The 24,113-nt window shown below is 39.7% G+C and overlaps 1 pseudogene; it reads left to right on the top strand.

The window, feature by feature from the left end:
* LOC100152420 lies at nucleotides 23,337-23,672 on the top strand (annotated as a pseudogene).

Genomic DNA, 24,113 nt, shown 5'->3' with positions numbered 1-24,113 from the left:
TGTACCTTAGCAGTTATGCACACAGAATTTGGTGTCAGAAAAAAACTGGGTTTAAGTTCTGAATACTAACTGTTGGCAAGTTATTTAATTGTATCAGAAAAGAAAGAGCATCCTAAATATGTAGAGGAAAAATGTCACCTGCCACATCAGGGAATAAAGGATGTTGCAGCCATCAAGCCAGCAGCCCCTGTTACCACCTCCCTTGGTGCAGCCCGAGGGAATCCAGGATGGAGAAAAGCAGGATTCTGGCCCTAGATAAACAAGGTGCATTTCAAAGGAGTGATTTCAATGAGCCTAGATGCTTGCATCTTCCCATACAGAGAAAAGTTTTCAATTCATTTACCTGAGATGTCTTGCTTTCTATAATTTACAGTAATTTTTGATGTTCTGACTACCTGGTGTTTGTTGCAAACCTCCTTTATATCCTGGCTCCTTCCTTACCTCTTCAGAGTGGTCCCTCAGAGCTACCTGAGAGGCTGTCTCTTTCCTGGGCTTAGTTCTCAGAAATCTGCTACATAAAACATAACTCTCAACTTTTAGATTGTGCAATTCTTTTGGCCAACAAAGGTATAGAGTTACTGGAGAGGTCAGAAAAATGTAGGAAATAGCCAGGATCTCAAGGAGTACTAGCTTTGATTAAATTTACCATTGTCTTTGAATGCCAAACACCAACCAAGTATTGAGCTAGGCATTTAACCTGCATTTTTTTCGGTCTTCACAATAACCATCGAATTGCACTAAATCACATTAACATTCAGTAAGCCCGGCTTAATTTGTTAAATAACTTCCTCAATTATTCAAGGGAAATTGAGGAGCATAGTTTCAATCTGGGTCTATTTGATTAAGAGATAACTGGGAATTGTCACTACATGAGGCTGAATTCTGTTTCAGGTGATCCAGCAAATTTATTTCAAAATGAAGCAATACCTAGATATGAATTAATTTATTAGCTACTAAGTTCATCTTCTCTCTGAATACTGTTTTCCACTTTGTTACTTTAATTAAGAAGGAAGTTTTTAACGTAAACATGGAACGTCTGGGGGCGAATGAGGTTGCGGGTTCAATCCCTGGCCTTGCTCAGTTGGTTAAGGATCTGGCATTGCCGTGAGCTGTGGTGTAGGTTGCAGATGCTGCTTGGACCTGATGTTGAGGTGGGTGTGGCATGGGCTGGCAGCTGTAACTCCTATTGGACCTCTAGCCTGGGAACCTCCATATGCCATATGCCGTGGGTGCAGCCCTAAAAAGCAAATAAACAAGTAAACAAACAAACAAACAAACAAACAAAAAACTGGGGGTGAAAGGTACAAACCTCATGAATCAATAAATAAGCCAAGTGAATCCAAACTTATTCTTTAAAGTATATTTTATTATAAAAGATTTCAAACATTCAAAAGATACAGAGGATTGCATTGTGAAATCTCGTACCTGTATCCAGATTTGACACATGTCAACAATTTTCCTTTTTTTTTTTTTTTTTTTTTTGTCTTTTTGCTATTTCTTGGGCTGCTTCCGTGGCATATGGAGATTCCCAGGCTAGGGGTCCAATCGGAGCTGTAGCCGCCGGCCTACGCCAGAGCCACAGCAATGCAGGATCCGAGCCGCGTCTGCAACCTACACCACAGCTCACAGCAATGCCGGATCATTAACCCACTGAGCAAGGGCAGGGACCGAACCCGCAACCTCATGGTTCCTAGTCGGATTCGTTAACCACTGCGCCACGACGGGAACTCCTCCATATTTTTTAAGAAGCAAAGCGCTACTGATAGAGTTGGAGCCCTGATCTTGTTATCCAGTCTACTTTCTTTCCCCAGTAACAATAACCCCATCTTGAAGCTGGTATATATCTTTGTTCAGCTTTTTCTTTGTAGAAATAAACAACATATTATATTGTTTCCTTGATTTTAGATTTCATATAAACTGTCGTATTATACATATTCTACAATTTCGGTTCATTTGCTCAATACATTTTGGAGTTAATATATGTTGTTTATACAATTCAAAGGTATTAATTTTTACTAAACTATTCATACCAAAATGTAGTATATTTATACATCATGCTACAAAGTAATTTTTCACTCTACTACAGTTGTGCATTGAGGTTGTTTCCAATTATTGCATCAAGAACAGTTAGAGGGTGAGGAGCTCCTGCTGTGGCACAGTGGGTTAAGAATCTGACAGCAGCAGCTCGGATCACTTTGGAGGCTCAGGTTTGATCCTTGGCCTGGGGCAGTGGGTTAAAGGATCTGGCATTGCTGCACTGTGGCATGGGTTGCAGCTGTGACTCGCAACAGTCCTTGGCCCCAGAACTTCCATGTGCCAGAGATGATGAAGCCATAAAAAATAAAACAAACAGTCAGAGTGTTCTTTGGTACTTTGGTTCATGTCTCCTTGAGTGCAGGTCTTAAATGTAGGATTCTGGAGTCCTAGAGTGCTTCCATCTTCAGGCTGAGTATTTCCTGGATATTGCAACTTTGTTCCTTTTTATCCTGATAAAGAGAATCAGGGGCATATATTTTTGTGCATTTTGTTCAAGGACTTTCTTAATATGTTTACTTCTTTTTTCCTCACCTCTTAACTCCTTCCCAACAATAGATCTGACTTATTCCTTTCATTAGCTAATAAGATCCCATGTCACAGCTGTACCACAATTTATTTGGCCATCCTCCTTTGGTTGGGCCATTAGGTTATTTCAATATTTTATTTGGCTGCTGCAATAGGCATTCTGGTTCAACAGGCATGCTCCTTCATATACCCTCATCAACTGATACTGTTGATCCCTCCAATTAGATTATCAGGTCAAAGATTAAATGCACTTTTACATTTTAATAAAATTAATTTGCAGGAAAGTGGTAGCAATTTTCTCGTTCCACTCGTTTGATACTATCTCTCTTTTTTTAATTTTTTGCTCTTTGATTTGGTAGCAACCTACTGGCAAGGTTGACAATCTGCCTTACTGACCATTAAAACTCTCTCTGATTGGAATCGCCTATTCATCTTCTTTACCCAGTTTTCCACTGGGCTTTTGAACCTACCAATTTGAGCTCTTTTTCATGCTAAGAATATTGACCCTCGATCTATTTCAGCAAACACTGTGGTTGTCCTACTTGATAGTTGTCCCCACCCTGCAAGTACCTCTCTTCCTTGATAACAGGACCCTGAAGTTCTTAGGTATCAGGTGATACATACACCTGGGCCCAGGTAAAGGTGTAATAGGGATCCATAACCCAGGATGGAAATCTCACTCCCATTTTCTAGGAACTGGAGTGGAAGTGGCCCTACAGCCCAATATGTCCCATAAGATATAAAAGAAAATTAATTTGAAGGGAAGCCTTCTGTAAAAGATATGCCACCTTCTAAAAAAAAAAAGGAAAAAAAAAAGCTGATAGAGATGGCATTAGGCCATTTCAGGGGTAGGAGAAGTATATTCCTTGCAGCTGAAATCATCCTAACAGATGCATCAATATACTTACTGCAGATATTTTCTTAGTAACCAATAAACTATCATTTTGTTCATATCTGCTGCAATGCAAAAAAAAATATGTTTTTAAATAGAGCTATTTTTTCTTTAAAGATGTTCAAGTTCCTGTACTAATTAAGTGACTTCTCAAATCCCTAGGTTGTAGAATGGTTAATGCCATTGTTTTACACTGAAGTGTTTTTATGATTTTGGGAGTTAATTTTTTATAAGATATGACATAAAGATATAATTCTTTTTTTTTCTGATGAGTAGCAAATTGCTCCATTATTGAATATTAAATAACCTATACTTTCCTACAGTATGCAAAATGAAGCCACTCCACTGAATTTTTTTTGCCATGCTACTTAATAAGAATGTAAATTTTGAGGTCTCCTATAGCCTAAAGAAGGGAAGATAGGAGTTCCCATCGTGGCTCAGTGGTTAACGAATCCAACTAGGAACCATGAGGTTGCAGGTTCGATTCCTGGCCTTGCTCAGTGGGTTAAGGATCCAGCATTGCCGTGAGCTGTGGTGTAGGTTGCCGCTTGCTCTTGCTCTGGCGTAGGCCAGCGGCTACATCTCCGATTGGACCCCTAGCCTGGGAATCTCCATATGCCCTGGGAGCCGCTCCGGAAAAGGCAAAAAAGACCCCAAAAAAAAAAATAATAATAAAAGGGAAGATGACACAACAGTGACCAGGACATCCAGAGCCCTTTAAGAGAGGCTCTCTGAGCTCTACATGGGAAAGAAAGACTCCATCTTCCTCCTGAATATGTCCCGTGCTGTGTCTTTCCTGGGAAAACTAGTCAATCTGGAAAGCTTTTTTTTTTTTCAAGCATTATTGAGGTATAGTTTATCTACAATGTTGTGATAATTTCTGCTGTAAAAACAAAGTGATTCAGTTATACATGTACACACATCCATACTTTTTTTTTTTTTTTTTTTTTTTTTTGTCTTTTCTAGGGCCGCTCCTTCGGCATATGGAGGTTCCCAGGCTAGGGGTCCAATCGGAGCTGTAGCCACCGGCCTACGCCAGATCCATAGCAACTCATGATCCAAGCCACGTCTGCAACCTACACCACAGCTCACGACTATGCCAGATCCTTAACCCACTGAGCAAGGCCAGGGATCAAACCCGAAACCTCATGGTTCCTAGTCGCATTCGTTAACCACTGAGCTATGACAGGAACTCCCACATCCATTCTTTTTCAGATTCGTTTCCCATGTAGATGATCACAGAATATTGGGTAGAATTCCCTGTGCTATTCAGCAGGTCCCTGTTGGCCAATCATTCCCTGTTACCTCAGTGTGCATACGGCAATCCCAAACCCCCAGTCCATCCCTCCCCCTCCACCTGCCCCCTAAGGTGACCAAAAGTTTTTCAAAGTCTGTGAGTCCATTTCTGTTCTGCACATAAGTTCATTTGTATCCTTTCTTACAGTCCACATGTAAGTGATATCATATGATGTTTGTCTTTCACTAACTGCACTTAGTATGATAGTTTCTAAGCCCATCCAAGTTGCTGCAAATGACATTATTTCATCCTTTTCATGGCTTAGTAATATTCCACTGTATATATGTACCACATCTTCTTTATTTTTTCTTTTTTATTACAGTAGATTTACAATGTTCTGCCAATTTCTGCTGTACAGCAAAGTGACTCAGTCTGGTAGACTTTAGAAACATCACCGTGTTTCATTCCACCAACATCATGAGTCTTCAGAAAGTCACATGAAATTTCATCTGGGGGAGAATAAAAAGCTCTCCAAAGCATTTTCTCTCTGGTGTGTAAGGAAATTGGAATGTGTCCTGTGCACACTTATTTTCCTGAGACTTCACCTTCTGTGTGTTGCTGAACATAACCGAAGAGGAGAAACTGGAGCAAAGTTACATGGCTTTTCCCCAAAGTGAATTCTTCCATCACTCTCGATCTGACAGCTCTATTCCAGCCCTGTTAAATCTTCTAGTTTTTCCTGGAGCCAGCCAAGCTTTTATCCTGTTAATATGTACTTTCAACTTTATTAACAAGGGTGTCTTACCAAACAAGGCTTTTCAAAAGCAGCAAAATCAATGGCTTTCCTTTGCTCTGACTCCTGGAGGCTGACAAAAATGGACCGTGATTAATTATGTCCCTACCACATGTATTTCTTGGAAACTTAGGCAGGGGCGTGTCAGATTTATAATGGCTATTAAGAAACACTAGTGCACATTTTCATCTGCATACATAATTTATGCTAATAGCATACATTTTCCATGGGTACATACAAAAAAACTAGCAGGTTGACTTGTGTTAGGGGAATGGATATAATCAGGACATCACGTATGGGGCATTTTTCTCTCCTGCAATTTGAAGTTCGTCATCTAAAACACAGAACTATTTAACAATGACTATAAATGCGTGCTACCTCGCAGAGATAATTGCTTTTACATTTTGCCAGCATAAACTTCTTTATATGTAGACTTCTTCTGAAATACTTCCAAATGAGCATTTAGAGTCACCATTTGCAGTTAACTATGAGCTCCCATTTTGCTGCACTCAGAAGCTATTAGAAGATTTTCTGTGCTAGGGTTTCTCAAACTCTGGGTTGCAGGGGAAATAAGTTTTCCCACTCAGTGTATCACTGACCCATATAACCAAAGTGAATTGTTAGAAATATGGAATTTAAAAGGTACAAGATATAATCCTCAGGGATTTGTTTTAATGTCTAGATGAAATAGCATAAAATCCCTCACTCTGTCCCATCGCTATAAAAGTTCTAACATTTACTCTCAATTCCTATATTTAGCTCATCACAGACCAGTGACAAATAGTTCAGGAGGGGTCCTCTTCACAAACCCTATTTTGAGAAGCACTGCCCTAGATAACGGTTGGTAAAGGGACATGTGCCACTTTCAAGGTCTACTCTGCTGGGAAATGCTTAGAAAGTTAATCAAAGTGTCCCCATCTTTGTCTAACTGCATGGGTTTATGGGAGCTGATAATGTGCCCTAAACTGTATTTCAGAAGAGCTAGCTGAGTGAGATCAGAGAGCCCCTGGATTCAGGATTTTCTTCCAAATCATGTTTGGATAACCTCATGAAGATGTGAATAAATCTTTGAGAGACCCTGGTGAAGAACCAGAGTTGAGGGAAAAGCATCCTGAGAATGAGAATTCTCAGAGTGCCAGACAAACCTCTGCTGCCCACTCAGCTCCTCCCCACATGGTCTAAAGCAGCCCCAATTTGCTCTCCTCCAAACAGCTGCAAAATGTACCTGCAGTTCCACTCTGGTCCTCTCCCAAACCTGCCCTTGCTCAAGTCCCTCCTGTGGCCTCCCATCTTCCTCAAGATGATCTCAAGCTGGTTGACCATGACATAAATAAGTTTGTCTTTGTCTGACTCCAGGACATCTTCTCTGTCACTCTCTCAACACACCCAGAAGACAAGATCAGGTCAGAAAAACTCTCAGGCGACCTTGAAGTGGCTCTTGCCAGAGAGGGATGGGGAAATTCATGCAACAAAAGGAGAAATAACTGCAGTAGATCAAGCATGCCGAATTATTTAAATCCGTGTGTTCATAATAATACTTGAAAAACACGTTGATCATCTTTGAAAGATGCTAGGGAACTAACTCATTATTCTGAAAACAGATGAATAAAAGAAAGACACAAGCATTTATCCTGCCTTTGTTATACAAACCATAGCTCAGGATGGTCAAATAACTGATGAGGGAAAGTTTTTCTTTATAGAATTATTCCAAATACTAAGGGAAGAAAATATCAGCATTTTGCAGCCCCTAATGGAAGAATAGATGTAGGTGATGATCAGCAATGAGAGTATTCTTGCTAAAAACAAATTTTAACCTGCAGCCAATCAAGCCTTGATATTTAGCTACAAATTTCAGGAAACACAGGAGATAGTTAAATATACTACACATACCTTACGGATGCAACAAAGAAAATCCAGGGGATGGGAATCTTTTTTTTTTTTTTTTTTTTTTTTTTTTTTTTTGCCATTTCTTGGGCCACTCCTACGACATATGGAGAGTCCCAGGGCTAGGGGTCGAATCAGAGCTGTAGTCGCCGGCCTGTACCACAGCCACAGCAACTCGGAATCCGCATCTGCAACCCACACCATAGCTCACTGCAATGCCAGATCCTCAACCCACTGAGCAAGGCCAGGGACCGAACCCGCAACCCATGGTTCCTAATCAGATTCGTTAACCACTGAGCCATGACGGGAACTCCCAGAGGACAGGAATCTTACAGGATGAACATCACAGCTTCTCCAGTAAATAAATGGCAAGGGAAAAATAGAGACAGGGAGTTGGAAATTTATAGATTAAAATACACTTATACAACACATCGGCCATATGTCATTTTAGACTTTGCATTTTGATGTGAATAAACCAAATGATATATATTATTATGTATCATTATATGTATTTATCTTATATATTAATATTTTATATATAAATATATTAATGAATGAAGTGAGAAAATCTGAAGCATTAGTACTGAGACTGAGAAGTACTGACAGTTATATAAGTTTGATGGTGGTAGTGGGGCAAGTTTTTTAAGACCCCTTTATGTTTTAGATATGCATCCCAAAATGCTACAAGTGAAATTACACAGTGCCTAGGTTTGCTTCAAAGTAAACCAGTTGGATAGGTGGAAGGCTTAATATGGACATAGAAATGAAACTCAACTGACCAAGAGTTAATCACTGAAACTAGGTGTTGAGTCCATTGGGGTTCATTACTCAATTCTTTGTAATATTATGTTCGAATTCACATAATGCAATATTTTTTCATTAAATCGCCTATAATTTCAGGCTCCAAAATAATCACTACTTGGAACTTTTTAGCCAGCATTTTTCTATGCATATATATGAATATATGCATATATTACTTATATATCATTCATATCTAATTCTATTTTTAAAAGAGGCAATTTCCTCATTCAGCCATTCACATACAACAATACATCATAAGCATTTGGCATATCATTCAATTTCTACAATATTATTTTAAAAACTCCAAAGGGCTCTATTAGATATATTTTTTTTTACTATGTTTATAATTTCTTTTTTTTTTTTTTTGGTCTTTTGTATTATTTCTACTATGTTACCGTTCTAAATAATGCTGCACTGAACTTGCTTGTATGTTACTCTTTTTTCAAGCTCTTTTTTCAAATGATTGTTTTCTTAGGAAGTATTTCAGACATACTGAAATAAAAGACACAAAAGTTTTAAGACTCTGCACATTTATTGTCATATCGCCTTTGTGACAAGTGTGCACATTGTAACACTCCTCCAGTAGTAGATACTATTAACTTTTAAAAAATGGATTAAAGGAGTTCCCACTGTGGTGCAACAGGATCAGCAGCCTCTTGGGAGCGCTGGGATGCAGGTTCTATCTCTCCCTCCCCCCGCACAGTGGGTTAAGGATCTGGCATTGCCCTGAGCTGCGGTGTAGGTTGCAGACTCAGCTCGGATCTGGCGTTGTTGTGGCTGTGGTTTAGGCCGGCAGCTACAGCTCAGATTGGACCCCTAGCCTGGGAACCTCCATAAGCCTCAGGTGTGGCCCTAAAAGAAAAAAAAAAAAAATGTAAGAATGGAATCTCTGCCTTCAGGAAGGCTGAGGCATAAATCTTTGTAACTAACGACAACACGCTACTTTCCAGTTCGATCAGAGGTACCTAGGAGATATTTTAGGAGCAGAGAGATTAGCACAATTCCTATTTTTCTGGGGAGATTGGAAAGCATGTGAAGACAAGGCATGCCACCTGCCCTTGAAGAGGGCGCCTGTCTCTCCAGGCAGAGGGAGGCAGGTGCACACAAGCCTCTGATCCCAGCTCCCGGAGTCGCTTCCCTTCATGAGCGTGGGCCTCAATGAGCTGGGATATGGAAGATTACATTTCAATCTTGGCTCCAAAAATCAGAGAAACAGGTTTTTAAAATGCTTCTGAGGAATTTCAAGACTACAACGGATTGCCTCTGATGCTGGGGTGGGAGAATCTAACATCAGTGGAAAAGGTTGAAAGAAAAAATGGTTAGCCAGACCTGCCCTTGGAGGAAAAAAAAAATGTCTCCTTGAGATGACTAGGAATCAGACCCTTGAAATTCAAAAGAAATGATTTTTTTTTTCCTCATTGTTCTGTACATTTAAAGTGATGCCTTTCTTTTTCTTCTGGCATTTGGGGGAAAGTCCTTGGAAAGGCAAATGAGAGGATAAAAGGATTCTGCCTCTCAGCCTCTCTCCCTTCTCTCTCAGAGTGGAATTTGCCTAAGTTAAGTACTCAAATAATGGGACTCCATTCTCATCTTTTGTAGACCATCAAGCAAGTAATTTAAAACATTTATAGAATTTAAAGCAAGTAGTCACTAGAGAAGACAAAAACAAATACCATGAACCAAAAGACAAACCAAAGGAAACCATGAAACACATTGTCGTACAAAGTTATGTAAAAGGAATACAACAGATGCAAGTATATGAACATATTTAAATATTATTATATTTGGTATGTTTTCAAAAGTATAAACAGAAAATCCAGAAGCGTATATACCGAATTGTTAACAGTGCTTACATATGGACGAGAAACAGAAAAATAAAAGAACCTTCACTTTTAACTGTATATTATAATGTCTGAGTTCAAAATCAGTGTTTACATCTTCAAGTTAAAATTTTTTTTTTTTTAATTTTTAAGGCCGCACTTGCAGCATATGGAAGTTCCAAGGCTAGGGGTTAAAAGGGAGCTGCAGCTGTAGGCCTACATCAGCATGGGATCCTTAACCCACTGAGCAAGGCCAGGGATCAAACCCACATCCTCCTGGATACTAGTCAGGTTCATTTCCACTGAGCCACAGTGGAAACTCTGAAATAATTACTTAAAATATGAACATTTAGTTTAAATTTTTAATCTCATTTTATATTGGTTTTGAGAGTATCTTTGTCCTTTTTTTTAAGAAATACTGCTTTATTTGAGAGACTTACTTCCAAATTGCTTTTTATATGTTTTAAAAATCCCAAAGAGCATCTGAGAAGAATGCTCCCTCCCCCACATTCATATAACAGGATGAGAAGAGAATCTGAAAGATTAAACATTTAACCAAAAGAAATGGGAAAATACATTAAATTTTATTAAATTCCTTGCATGCCCCCAGCTATTCAGTGAAAGTGAGGGAACCAGAAAAACTAGGTAAAAACTAAAGAAACATTTTTTTCGCTGCAAATCTGAGTATAACTGAGTAATTTTGAGACCTAAGGTACATACATACCTACCCAGGCAAAGCTGTCAAAAAAAAAAAAAAAAATCAGAATAACAAATGTAAATAAATTAAAACATTTATGTAAAAGATACAACTTCAGAGACTGGGTCAAAAATATAAACCTAAGCTTATGCTATTTAAAAAGGAATATTTAAGAGCAAGAAAAACAGGAGTTCCCTGGTGGCTCAGCAGGTTAAGGATTGGCCATTGTCATGGCTGTGGATCAGGTTCGATCTGTCGCATGGGAACCTCCACATGCCACAGGTGCAGCCAAAAAAAAAAAAAATCACGTAAAACAAATAAAGATATGTTAGACAATGTGTATTACATTTAAAAATAGATGTGAAAAACATTAAATGATATAAAATGAAGTCACATATTGGAAAGAGATCAATTGAAATGAAGAACTGTTGTCAGAAAACTCTATGCAATGAATGATACATCCTCAAAATAAATAAAGGAATTTTTTTGAATTTTATGAAAAAATTCACAGCAAAATGTCATGTCTTGATATTTCTTTTCTCCCTGGGGGGGGGGTGGAATTCTCTAAGTATGTTTGTTTCTTAACAGTTGCATGCTGTTGGTATGTTTATACCCTGAATGCTTTTGTCATTTCCACATTCAGTCCTTAAATGTATTTAGCCTTAGATCCTGCCCCTACATTTTCTTCAGACTCAGGTGAATGGATTCTCGTTGGGTCACTTAAGCACCATTGGGGATCTCCCCTTAGATCCCCAGGCCCCATGCCATTTCACCAGCCCAAGGGAAGAGATGGACCTGGGACCCATGGAGACTCCCGAAATAGCCCTTCCTTTGGGCAGTTTCCCCCAGCCTTTGGCATGTGTTTTGCACTATACCCCATACAGTAGGACCTCCTTCCTGGTACAGGCATCATCCCAGTTTATCTTGGAGCTGTTTCACAAGCAGTCAAATTTTACAACAGAGGAAGAGTCTCTTTGAAAGCCCTTCTCCAGAATCATTGCTGTGTCTTTGGCTAGTCCTGTGAGAGTCTAGCAGTCAGGGGCCTCAGACTCAGCTCATAATAATAAATGTAAATGGATCAAAATAAAAGACAAAAGTTCACGGAATTTAAAAATCAGACAAGACTTAGGAGGGAGACTTTTTTTAAGTCTTTTGCTGGAGGACATGAACAATACAAAGGAAAAAAAGGGAAGATTTTTATATAGATATGGAAAGACATACCATATTCCTATGTGGGGAATCCTATTCTTAGTGATTCCTTAATCAATTCCTGCTTTTAAAAAATATATTAGTTTAAGGCAACTCTGGTCATATTCCAAGGTATTATTGGGGAGGGGGGTGGGGATGGAGGAGAGAATGTAGGAAGGTCGGATACAAAAGTTTTTTAAAAAGCAAAAGAACTATAGCATTTTAAAAAAGCAACAAAAAAGTACAGAAATTTGAAATTAAAGGAATTGGGAAAGACTTTCCAAGCAAATATAAGTAAAAATATAAAATTAAATTAATCCTTTATTTTTAAAGTATAAGGTCAAAACAAGTAAAAAATTTTGAAAAGACAAAGTGGAGTTCCCTTTGTGGCTCAGGTGTAACAAACATGACTAGTATCCTTAAGGATGTGGGTTCAATCCCTAGCCTCCCTCAGTGGGTTAAGGATCAAGCATTGCCTTGAGTTGTGATACAGGTCGCAGTTGAGGCTCAGGTCTGGTGTTGCTGTAGCTGTGGTGTGTAGGTTGGCAGCTACAGTTCCAATTCAACCCCTAGCCTGGGAACTTCCACTTGCAATGAGTGCAGTTCTAAAAAGACCAAAAAGAAAAAAAGAAACAGAGAGAGGAAAAAGGCACTGAATGGAAAAAAAGTTGATTTAAATTTTCTGAGATAAACTTGGAAATGAAGATGTGCTATTTATGAATTTTTGAATTAAATAAAATCACTTTCAAGTCGACTCTCCTTAAGAGTACTCTCCAGTCATCTTGACTGGAGTAGTGGATGTCCCTCAAATTTCAATCACAGGATCACAGGTAATCTTTTGATTTGATCCCTCAGATGACTAATTTTAACCAGTGTGTGTATGTGTTGCTCTTAGCAATTTATATCCAAGTGTTGGAGAGGATCCTTATTTCCTCCTCCATATACAGACAACAGATGTCAAAGTATATGGGGATTTGGGGGGGGGGGGGCGGGAGGGATGAATTTCCCTAGGTGGAATCAAGCAATCAATCTTTGAGTAGTGTACAATCAAGCTTCATGGATTCTATATTATTTTTCTGAATAGGAAGAAAGGAGGAAATGAGGAAGAATTGTTGGGTCTGCAATTCACTTCAGCAGCAATGAAGTGACACAGGTCAGAACACCACTGAGATGAGTCAGAAGGAGCCAAAGAAAGAAAGATACATTTATCTCGGATTCATTGGAGGGAATGCAGGCAGCTGGATCATCTGTGTAGAGGACATACACTGCCCTCAGTGATAGCCATAAACAGAGTCCTTTTTTACATTATTAAAACATGTTCAGACATTTGTTATTGCTGAAGCCTTTACAAAAAGAGGAGAAATTGCTCCAGGAAATATAACCTTGAAAAGAGAATTTTAAAAGCCATATCTAGGTTAGGTGATCATTTAGTTTTCAGCACAAGAAAAAAAATCCAGAACAGTGAAAGAAGCATGCTGGTCTTTTCATCTTTATTCTCTTGTGTTGATTCAAGCATCTCTAAGAGTTATTTCAAGAACAGTTTTCACACATTCACTGATTTTGTTTCTTTTTTTAAGCTTTCTGGAAGCAAAACCCAAGCTGTCAGTTGCAGCCATGGAGATAAACAGAGATCTGAAAGCCATCATTTTGAAGCCTTCTCCTCTTTTAACTATTCTTAACAGGATGAAGCTACCCTGACTACATGATAGGTCACCCGGGGAGCTTTTCAAAAACCCCACATGCTCAGGACACATTCAAGGCCAATTAAATCTGAACCTTGTGAGGTGTGCACCAGGCATGGTGGAAGTAGATGCCTCCTGGCAGCAATATTGTCTCAGGACCCAGATTCATGGACATTTTCTAGGGCATCATAATAAGTCCTTATGTTAGAATGGCTTCTCTCACAAATCCTCACCACAAACTGTGTGGTGGGTCATCACTCTCCAAGCTTTATTAATGAGGAAACTAAGGCTCAAATGAACTTGTAAACATCAGATCCATGTGTGTAACCCAGTGACCGAAATCCAAGGAAAAACTAAATCTTCCTGAGCTAGACCCTTTACCAGTTCCCCCAGTGACTTAACTCTCATTACCAAATTTCCACAGAAGAGAACCTCTGGGTCCATATTACCAAAATTTGGGGACTCTGCTGAAGGCTCCCCTTGGCTTCCATATTATTGCTCTTTTAATGAGAGTTCTCTGGCTTGGAGTGAGCATTGAAATATTAGCTAGAATTATTCATACACTCATACAATCCTGAGAAATCAATAGAAAATTTATTTTTGGATATTGGTTTCTGCTCCTGATTCCAGACACAGGGCTCCTAAAATACTTATAACTTCCTAGGTGATAGTAATAGCTTTGGTTCTAGTGAGGTGACTATAGGTGGGCTCCTGGAAGGCTACTGGATGAGGGATAATCGCTGGAAAGACCAAGCTATGATTAGAAGCTTAGAAGAAATTTTTTTTGGTCTTTTGTCTTTTTAGAGCCACACCCACAGCATACGGAGGTTCCCAGACTAGGGGTCTAATCAGAGCTGTTGCTGCCAGCCTACGCCACAGCTCATGGCAACACCGGATCCTTAATCCACTGTGCAACGCCAGGGATTGAACCCGCAACCTCATGGTTCCTAGCTGGATTTGTTTCTGCTTCACCATGACAGGAACTCCAAAGCTTAGACTTTTAATGATTAATCATAACTGCATGATGAAGTCTCCATCCCCAAAGTGTGAGGTTTAGAGAGCTTCCAGGTTGGTGAGCACCTGCTGGGAGAGTGGTGTGCCCAGAGAGAGCATAGGAGCACCACGTCCCTTCCCACGTACCTTGCCCTATGCATCTCTAGTTGTTTATCTGTATCCTTTATCATATCCTTTTACAAACTGGCAAAAGTGTTTCTCTGAGTTCTGTGAGCCACCTGTGAGTGAAAAAGGTCTCCTGCCATATCAGTGAACAAAGGATGTTGCAGCCATCAAGCCAGCAGCCCCTGCTAGCACCTCCCAAGGTGCAGTCTGAGGGGATTCAATGTGGAGAAAAGCAGGATACTGGCCCTAGATAGTCAAGGTACATTTTAAAGGAATGATTTCCATGAGCCTAGATGCTTGCATCTTCCCAGACAGAGAAAAGCCCTAAATTCATTTACTTGAGATGCTGTTTTCTATAATTTAATGTAATCTTTTGATGTTCAGACTACCTGGGTTTTGTCATAAACCTCCTACGTGACCTGGTTCTTCACATACCTCTTGGGAGCCATCCCTCAGAGGTCTCCAAGGGGCTGTTTTCTGGGCTTAAGTTCTCAGAAAATTGGCCATATAAAATATAATTCACAACTTTTAGGAAGTGAACTTTTTTTTCAGTAGATACACTCTAGCAAATTAATCAAACCTGGGATGGGATGGGGGTTGTGGAAACCTCCAATCTATAGCTGGCTGGTCAGAAAGAAACAGACAAAAACCTGGGCTTGCAACTGGCATCTAAAGTATGGGTGGGTGGGATGGGGGCAATCTTGTGGAACTGAACCCTTAGGCTGTGTGATCTGATGCCATCTCCAGGCAGCTAGTATCCAAATTGAGTTAAGTTGTGGGAGAGCCAGCTAGCTAGTGTTGCTGAGAATTATTTGATGGGTGGGGGTGGACCTCCACACATTTGGTGACCAGAAGGGTTGGAAATGAAGTCTTTATGTAAAAAGAGACACACAGGAGAGAAACACATGTAGTAAAACTGAATAGTTTTTTTTTTTTTTTTTTAACAAATTCATAATTTGGAAAAAAAAAAAAAAACTTACATGTCCTCCTCTTAGACAAAGCTATAGGCACCTGATAGTGTCTGGACTATTTTTAGTAGTTATGAAACATAATTTGTTTTATTATGATTATAGGTGCAGAAACTGTCTAGATAGGACATTCACCCAATTGGCCAGACTGATGAAACTTTTCTTCATAATCAAATGCTTAGTTGCAAGATTTAAAAAGCGCCTCCTGGCTAGAGGAGGAGGGTTCATTGGACCAGAATGTTAATACAGATGAGTCTTAAAATTCTAATATTAAGACATGAATGAGAATGTTGCACTCTAGTAAACACCTCTGAAAACCTTCTCCATAAAAGCAATGACAGTGTAGCAAAAATTAACAAATGTAACTTTTTCAAAATTCTAGAAAGTAACAAAAGGCTTGCCACAAAGTAAACATTTATTCCAAAAAAAGAAAAGGAGGGGAATCTTGATAAAAATAATGAGTTTTGTGACATTTTAATTCTCCTTATTACCATTAGCTTCTCCTCAAGTCATGATGCATTTGAAAGCCAACAGCCCACAGTGAAACTAGGATCCTATCAGCCACTCAAGGGGCCAGACAGGGTTGAAGCCCTTTCAAAATCCCATTCTCAGAGAACTATCGCTATTGGACCTGTCTGGCAGTTCCCTGGAAAAGAACATACACAAGGATTGTCTTTATGTGACTTGACTCAGAGGTCGCCCCATGCTAATAGCTTTTTGCCCGTTGTCAATTATTTTTTTTAAAAAAAGCAATTATTTTCTTTAATTGCTTTCTTTAAATTATCTAAAAAAAAACAGCAATTGTATATTAAAAAAACAACAACAACAATTAGTCAACATTGCAGCTACTTGAAATGGTAATAAAAATTAAAGCAAACAACAACTTGACCAAAAGCTTGAGAGACAAAGATAGGGAGAGACATTTCCACAGGATAGGGTTGTGCACGGGCCCCAAGTATGCACAAGCTCAGGAAAGATCTAAGAAAGCGTAAGTCCTCACATCTGACTGACCTTGAAACTCTGTGCCAATAGAGAGAGAAGGTGAAGGCAGAATGTAAGTTGGGTGGCTGAGTGTTGAAAGCTTGCCCCAACATTTATAGAATTCTCAGCAAAGACAGGGAGATTTAATGATTCTGTGAATTCAAAGACATCTGTGTCCAATCACTAGCTGACCTCTAAACTAACCATGCAAATATATCAGTGGTTGCTCATGACAAAGCATGTAGAATTTATAGAATTAGTTCGGGAAAGAGATTTAAAACATTAAAACAGGCGTTCCCGTCATGGCGCAGTGGTTAACGAATCCGACTAGGAACCATGAGGTTGCGGGTTCGATCCCTGGCCTTGCTCAGTGGGTTAACGATCTGGTGTTGCCGTGAGCTGTGGTGTAGGTTGCAGACGCGACTCCGATCCCGCGTTGTTGTGGCTCTGGCTTAGGCTGGCGGCTGCAGCTCCAATTAAACCCCTAGCCTGGGAACCTCCATATGCCCAGGGTGCGGTCCTAGGAAAGGCAAAAAAAAGAAAAAGAAAAGAAAACGTTAAAACAGCTGCAGCAACAACAAACAGCAATAATAATAAACCGTAGAGACAGAGAGAATCTGATTTCAAGAGTTGCCACATTATATCATTTAAAATGTTCAGTTTTTGGAGTTCCCATCGTGACACAAGTGAAATGAATCCAACTAGGAACATGAGGTTGGGAGTTTGATCCCCAGCCTTGCTCAGTGGTTTAAGGATCTGGTGTTCTTGTGAGCTATGCTGTAGGTTGCAGACACAGCTCAGATCCCGAGTTGCTGTGGCTGTGGTGTAGGCCGGCAGCTGCAGCTCTGATTCAACCCCTAGTCTGGGAACCTCCATATGCCACAGGTGTGCTCCTAAAAGGAAAAAAAAATTAAAATTAAAAAATTAAATGTTCAAAGAAATAAGACAGCAGGATCTATACTAGGGAAACAATCAGTCAATAGATGTTGTTCCTGAGGAAATCCATATGTTGAATTTGCTAAACAAAGACTTTGAATTCATAATTTAAATATGCTCCAAAAAACTAGAGGAACCAAAAGTATGATTCATGAAAGGAAAAATTGAGAAGTTTAACATCATAAAATTTAAAAACTTCTCCTGCTTGCAATATACTATGGAGAGAATGAAAAGTCACAGGCTGGGGGGAAATATTTGCAAAATACATTATCTGAGAAAGGAGTGGTATCCAAATATAAAATACTTACTAAAACTCAACAAGAATGTATGTGTGACTGGGTCACCTTGCTGTACAGCAGAAAATTGATAGAACACTGTAAACCAGCTATAATGGAAAAAATAAAAATTATTATAAAATTAAAATTTTTAAAAATTAAAAGAAAAAATAATTAAAAAAAATAAAAACTCAACCAGAAAACAACCCAGTTAAAACATAGGCAAAAATCTGAACAGAACCCTACCAAAGAAAAGCAAGATGGCAAATAAGCATATAATAAGGTACTCGGAGTTCCCGTAGTGGCGCAGTGGTTAACGAATCCGACTAGGAACCATGAGGTTGTGGGTTCAGTCCCTGCCCTTGCTCAGTGGGTTAAGGATCCGGTGTTGCCATGAGCTGTGGTGTAGATTGCAGACGCAGCTCAGATCCCGCGTTGCTGTGACTCTGGTGTAGGCTGGTGGCTATGGCTCCGATTGAACCCCTAGCCTGGGAATCTCCATGTGCCGTGGAAGCAGCCCGAGAAATAGCAAAAAGACACACACACACACACACACACACACAAAGGTACTCAAACAGAAAGTCATCAGGGAAATGAGAATTCAGACAAGGAGATATCATTACACATCTATCAGAATGGCAATAAACCAAAACACTGACAGTATTGTCAACACCAAAAACTGGAAAAAATGTATAGCAGCAGAAACTCTGGTTGTTCGTAGAAATACAATATGCTACCCTTGGAGTTCCTATTGTGGCTCAGCAGGTTAAGAATGAAACGTAGTATCTGTGAAGATGGGGGTTCAAACCCTGGCCTCACTCAATGGGTTAAGGATCTGGCATCACCATAAGCTGCAGCAGAGGTCACAGACCTGGCTCAGATCCAGTGTTGCTGTAGCTGTGGCACAGACCTCAGCTGCTGCTCAAACTTGACCCCTAGCCCAGGAACTTCCATATGCCACAGGTTCGGTGGTAAAAAGAAAAGAAGCAAACAAAGGTACAGTCATTTTGGCAGTTTCTTACAAATCTAAACATATTCTTGCCATATGATCCAGCAATAATGCTCTTTTGGTATTTACTCAAGCTGAAAAATCTAAGTTCACCCAAAAAAGCTGCGCATTAATTTTTTTTCTTTTTTTCTTTTTTCTTTTTTTGGCAAACATTTTTATTGATGTTTTTTATAATGGTCAAAACCTGGAAGCAATTGACTTAAACAAACCGTGGTATATCCATGCAGTGAAACACTATTCAACAATAAAAAGAAATGAGTGGGAGTTCCTGTTGTGGCTCAGCAGTAACAAACCTGACTAGTATCCATGAGCATATGGGTTTGATCTCTGGCCTCACTCAGTGGGTTAAGGATTTGGCATTGCCCTGAGCTGTGGTGTAGGTTGAAGATGCTGCTTGGATCCCAAGTTGCTGTGGCTGGTAGTGTAGGCCAGCAAATGTAGCTCCATTATGACCCCTAGCCTGGGAACTTCCTTATGCTGTGAGTGTGGTCCTAAAAAGCAAGAGAAAGAGAAAGAGGAAAGGAAAGGAAAGGAAAGGAAAGGAAAGGAAAGGAAAGGAAAGGAAAGGAAAGGAAAGGAAAGGAAAGGAAAGGAAAGGGAAGGAAAGGAAAGGAAAGGAAAGGAAAGGAAAGGAAAGGAAAGGAAAGGAAAGAGCTATAAAGTCATAAAAAGACATGGAGGACATTTAAATGCATACCACTAAGAGGAAGAAAAGGCTACATACTGCATGATTCTTATTCTATGGCAATCTGGAAAACCAAAACTGTGGATTCAGTAAAAAGATCAGGAGTTTCCAGGAGTTCAGGGTGAAAAAAATAGACAAAAGACAGTAGACATTTCTCCAAGGAAGATGTACAAATGGCCAAAAAGTACATGAAAAGATGCTCAGCATTATGAAAATGCAAATCACATACCACAATGAGATGCCACTTCACAGACACCAAGATGGTTATAATCAAAAAGATGGACATAACTGGTATTGGCAAGAAATTGGAGAAATTGGAAGCACCCTGCATGGCTCATGGGAATGTGGTGTGGTGAAGCTGCTTTGAAAAACAGTTTAGGAAGTTCCTCAAATGGTTAAATACAGAGTTCCATATGATCCAACCATCTCACACTTTGGTATATCCCTGAGAGACATGTAAACATATATGTACACAAAAACTTGCACACTGATGTTTATAAGAGCCTTATATCCAACAGCCCAAATGTGAAAACAACCCAAATGCCCATCACCTCATGAATGAAGAAGTAAAATGGTAAAATGTGGTATATCCTTACCTCAGAATGTTACTCTGTCATGTAAAGAAATAAAGTTCCAATACGTGCTAAAATGTGGATTACCTTAAAAACAGGATGCTAAGTGAAAGAAGCCAGACATAAAACCCACATACTCTATGATAGCTTTCGTATCCAGATATATCCAGACTAGGCAAATCCACAGACAAAAATAGCTTAATAATTGCTGAGGGCTTGGGGGCAGGGGAAGAAACAGGAAGAGCCTGCTAATGGGTATAGGGTTTCTTTGGGGGATAATAAAAAATATTCTGGAATTAGAGATGATGGCTGCACAACTTTGTAATGATACTAAAAACCATTGAATTGTACACTTTAAATGGGTGCATTTTATGGCATCGGTACTATTCCTCAATTCTTTTAAAAAAAGGAAAAAAGGTGTTGAGCAGAAGTAGCCAAACAAATAAGCAAACAAAAATTCCCATTAAAATAAATTTCCAAAGAAAAAGCTAAATGATAGTTTTGAGGAGTACATACTTAGGTGGTAAAACTATAACCAAAAACAATTTTAAGTGATTATCATAAAATTCAGAATAACGATTATTTTAGGAGTTTAGAGGGCTTTGGTTTGGAGGCAACATGTGAAGAGAACCAGGGTGCTGGTAGTGCTTCATTTTTTTTGGTGTGAGAGGTGGTTATTTGGCTGTTCTTTTTTTTATAATTCAGTAAATTGCACATTTATGTAGCGTGCACTTTCCTATTATGTGCTATATTTCACAATAAATGTTCTTCTTAATTTGTAGGGGAAAAAAAACCATGAATTAGATGCACTACAATTTACTTAATCATTCCCATATTGTTGACATTTCGATTGCTTCCAATTCTTCATTATTCTTAACGACACTGCAATTAACATTTTTGTGCAAAAATCTCTTCCCATATTTTTTATTATTAACTGGGGATAGATTTACATGTGTGGGTCTACAGAGTCAAAGGATTCAAATATTTTTGCAATTGAGACTCTGCGCCTTCAAACGCAGCTTTCCCATGTGGTTTATTTCAACCCAATATTTCAGTTTTCCAAGGCCTTTCTGAATTCTGATTCTGCCCTTGGATGTGTGAGTTATCCCCTCTCCCCCCAAGGCACTGCCATCTTCCTGGTCTTCCTCAAAAGCAGGCTCAGGATCTCTCACAGCGAGCCCAGATGATGCCGTGATCTTGGGTCTGCCCCCTCCTGGTTACCTGCATCAATGTTCTGGACCATATCCTGAGCACTCATGATTAGCAAGGAGCTCCTGCATCTGAGATTTGCAGCCTGTGGCCTCCAGGCAACCTCTGTTGTGCAATGCACTCTTAAAACCACAATGTAGCACCACCTCCAATGTCAAATAACAGTCTCATGACTTTCATACAAATATAGAACAAACATGTGCCAAATATTTTTTTCGACTCAATGCGAGACCAGTAGGATGGTAAAGCTAGTTTAGGAAACAATTCAAGAAATGAAGATTGATAGAATTAGTTCAAGAAAGACTGAAATGAATTTGCCAATCGATATGGAACTATGTAGTCTCGAAGTGTGACTAAACAAAAGTAATCTTAAGAATCACCTTTTAAAAGAGACATAGAAATACGCTGGTGAGCATGTAAATTTACAGTGTGTGGATTCTAATCAAGGGGTAGCAAATTAAAATTTAGGTGTGTTCATTTAGATGACAAATAACCTTTAGGAGAAGGATTGTGAAATAGTGCCCCAGTCTGACATTTAAAGGATATGCAGTCATCCTTCAGCTTTATTTCCAAGTGTTAGATATTTTTCTAATCATGCTTTTCAGCAACTCTGAAAAAAAATCACTGAGCCTGTCTTTTTGCTGTTTCGAAAATGCTAACAAGACTTCGGTAGATGGTGTCGTAAAATCTAAGTCACTGCGTGGGAACTGTTTTCTTTTTTTTCTTTCCTATGGCTAACTCAGTTCTATTTTGCATTATCAGAAAGCTCACAAAGAGTCAGTTCTCTTTTGCTGAAGCCACTGATGCTCTGCAAAATGTGCAAAATCTCCCATCTTCAACTGTCCATGGGGAGAGCACACACCCATGTGTCTCCTAAAATGGTGTTCAGATGAGTGGTATAGGTGCATGTGTGCATTTTACTTAGAAAGGAAACAAATTTCCATGACCACAGAGGGTTAAACACTGTCAAGTGAGTTTTCTGCCGCTAGTTTCTCTATGGATTAGCCACCACATCACAGAAGGCGTTTGCCCTTTCTTCATGCATGTTCAACTGCCTTCTTTAGAATCACTGGTTATAATCCCTGCTTTTAGTCTCCTCCCTCCCATCCACCAGCCTGTGAGCAGCTGTATCCTTCCTATAGGGAAAAAAGATACCCACAATGCTCCACAGCACCAACACGGCCATGCACAGAGTAACACTGCCAGAAAGGTAGAGGCACACAGAAGTGCCATATTCTTGGATGTTTGCAAAACAAACAAACAAAAAAGTCCTGCTGTTAATGAGGCATTGCTTATTTGCTACTGTAATTCCTTCTGCTCTAAATTTTATTTGCAGCCTGTCTTTGTTAAGAATTCAAACACACTTTAACATATCATTTGCATTATGTGAATATATATTTAGCATAAAGCTATTTCAAGATCCCAAGAGTAATTGAGGGTAAGGTTAGATTTCCTCTGTAAGCTATGAAATAAAAGTCCAAAATCCATCTCAAGGCAGGAATAATCCATCAGTGTGTCGCAGGTGCAATAAGCCATCTTGTCCTTTGGTCATTCCAAAACAAATGCCTTGAGCAAAGCCATTAATGTCCTCTTTCAACTCACAAATTTTATTTTAATTAGAGACTAGGGTTCCTGGTTGCTGAATGAATTGTGCCTATTATAAGCTCTATATTTAAATACATTCTGAGATCATATTTTTACCAGAATTTGTTTTGTATTTAAATAAGAGGGACAGCGGAACATGATGGAGGAGAATGTGAAAAAAGAACGTATATAAATGTATAGCTGGGTCACCTTGCTGTACAGCAGAAATTGACAGAACATTGTAAATCAACTATAATAAAATATTTTAATAGAAAGAAATAAGAAGGACAGCATTGCAGAGGCCAAAAAAAAGATAGGGATAGAAAAGATAAAAGCAACAAAAAGCAAGATTTCAATCTCTCTCCAAGGTTGGATAAATAGCCCTTCACAGTGTGACAATAATAAACAGCAGTTGGCCACCACCACTGACGCAGAGACCAAGATGGCAGCGAGATTTGCTGCCTTCCTGAAGAATGCCTGGGCCAAGGAGCTGGTGCTGGTGGCACTCTTCACCATCCAGAGCCTCGCTGTAATTCTGCCCGCACTCAGCCCCTACACCAACTACACCCTCAGGATCAACCGAGCCACACCCTACAAGTACCCAGCGCCTCTCCAAGACAATGGGAACATGCCCAACATGCCCAGCCGCCCACAGGACCCCCAAAGCCCCAGCCTAGAGCGGCTTTAAAAACTGAGAGCATCTCCACTGATGGGGAGAGCGGCCACCTCCCCAGTGGACCCCAATACAAATGTGAAAACCAAAAAAATAAATAAATAAAAATTAACAGCAGGTGCCATTTACTGAACACTTAATATGTGGCAATCATTGCGCTATATACCTTACGGATTTGGTCATTCACGTAATTAACAAAGATCAATTAAAAGCTTATTATGAATCAAGCACTAAGTGCCCTAGCCCATAACATGTAAAGTTTCTACCTTCAGAGTATTTATTCGCTAAAGAGAGGAGAAATCGGAGTTCCCATCGTGGCTCAGTGGTTAGCGAATCCAACTAGGAACCATGAGGTTGCGGGTTCGTATCCCTGGCCTTACTCAGTGGGTTAAGGATCAGGCGTTGCCGTGAGCTGCAGTGTAGGTCGCAGACGTGGCTCGGATCCCGCGTTGCTGTGGCTCTGGCATAGCCAGTGGCTGCAGCTCCGACTGGACCCCTCGCCTGGGAAAACCTCCGTATGCCATGGGAGGGGCCCTAGAAAAGACC

The sequence above is a fragment of the Sus scrofa genome, chromosome 7, assembly GCF_000003025.6.
Source record: "Sus scrofa isolate TJ Tabasco breed Duroc chromosome 7, Sscrofa11.1, whole genome shotgun sequence".
NCBI classification, from domain to species: domain Eukaryota; kingdom Metazoa; phylum Chordata; class Mammalia; order Artiodactyla; family Suidae; genus Sus; species Sus scrofa.
This window is presented reverse-complemented; position numbering and strand designations above follow the sequence as displayed.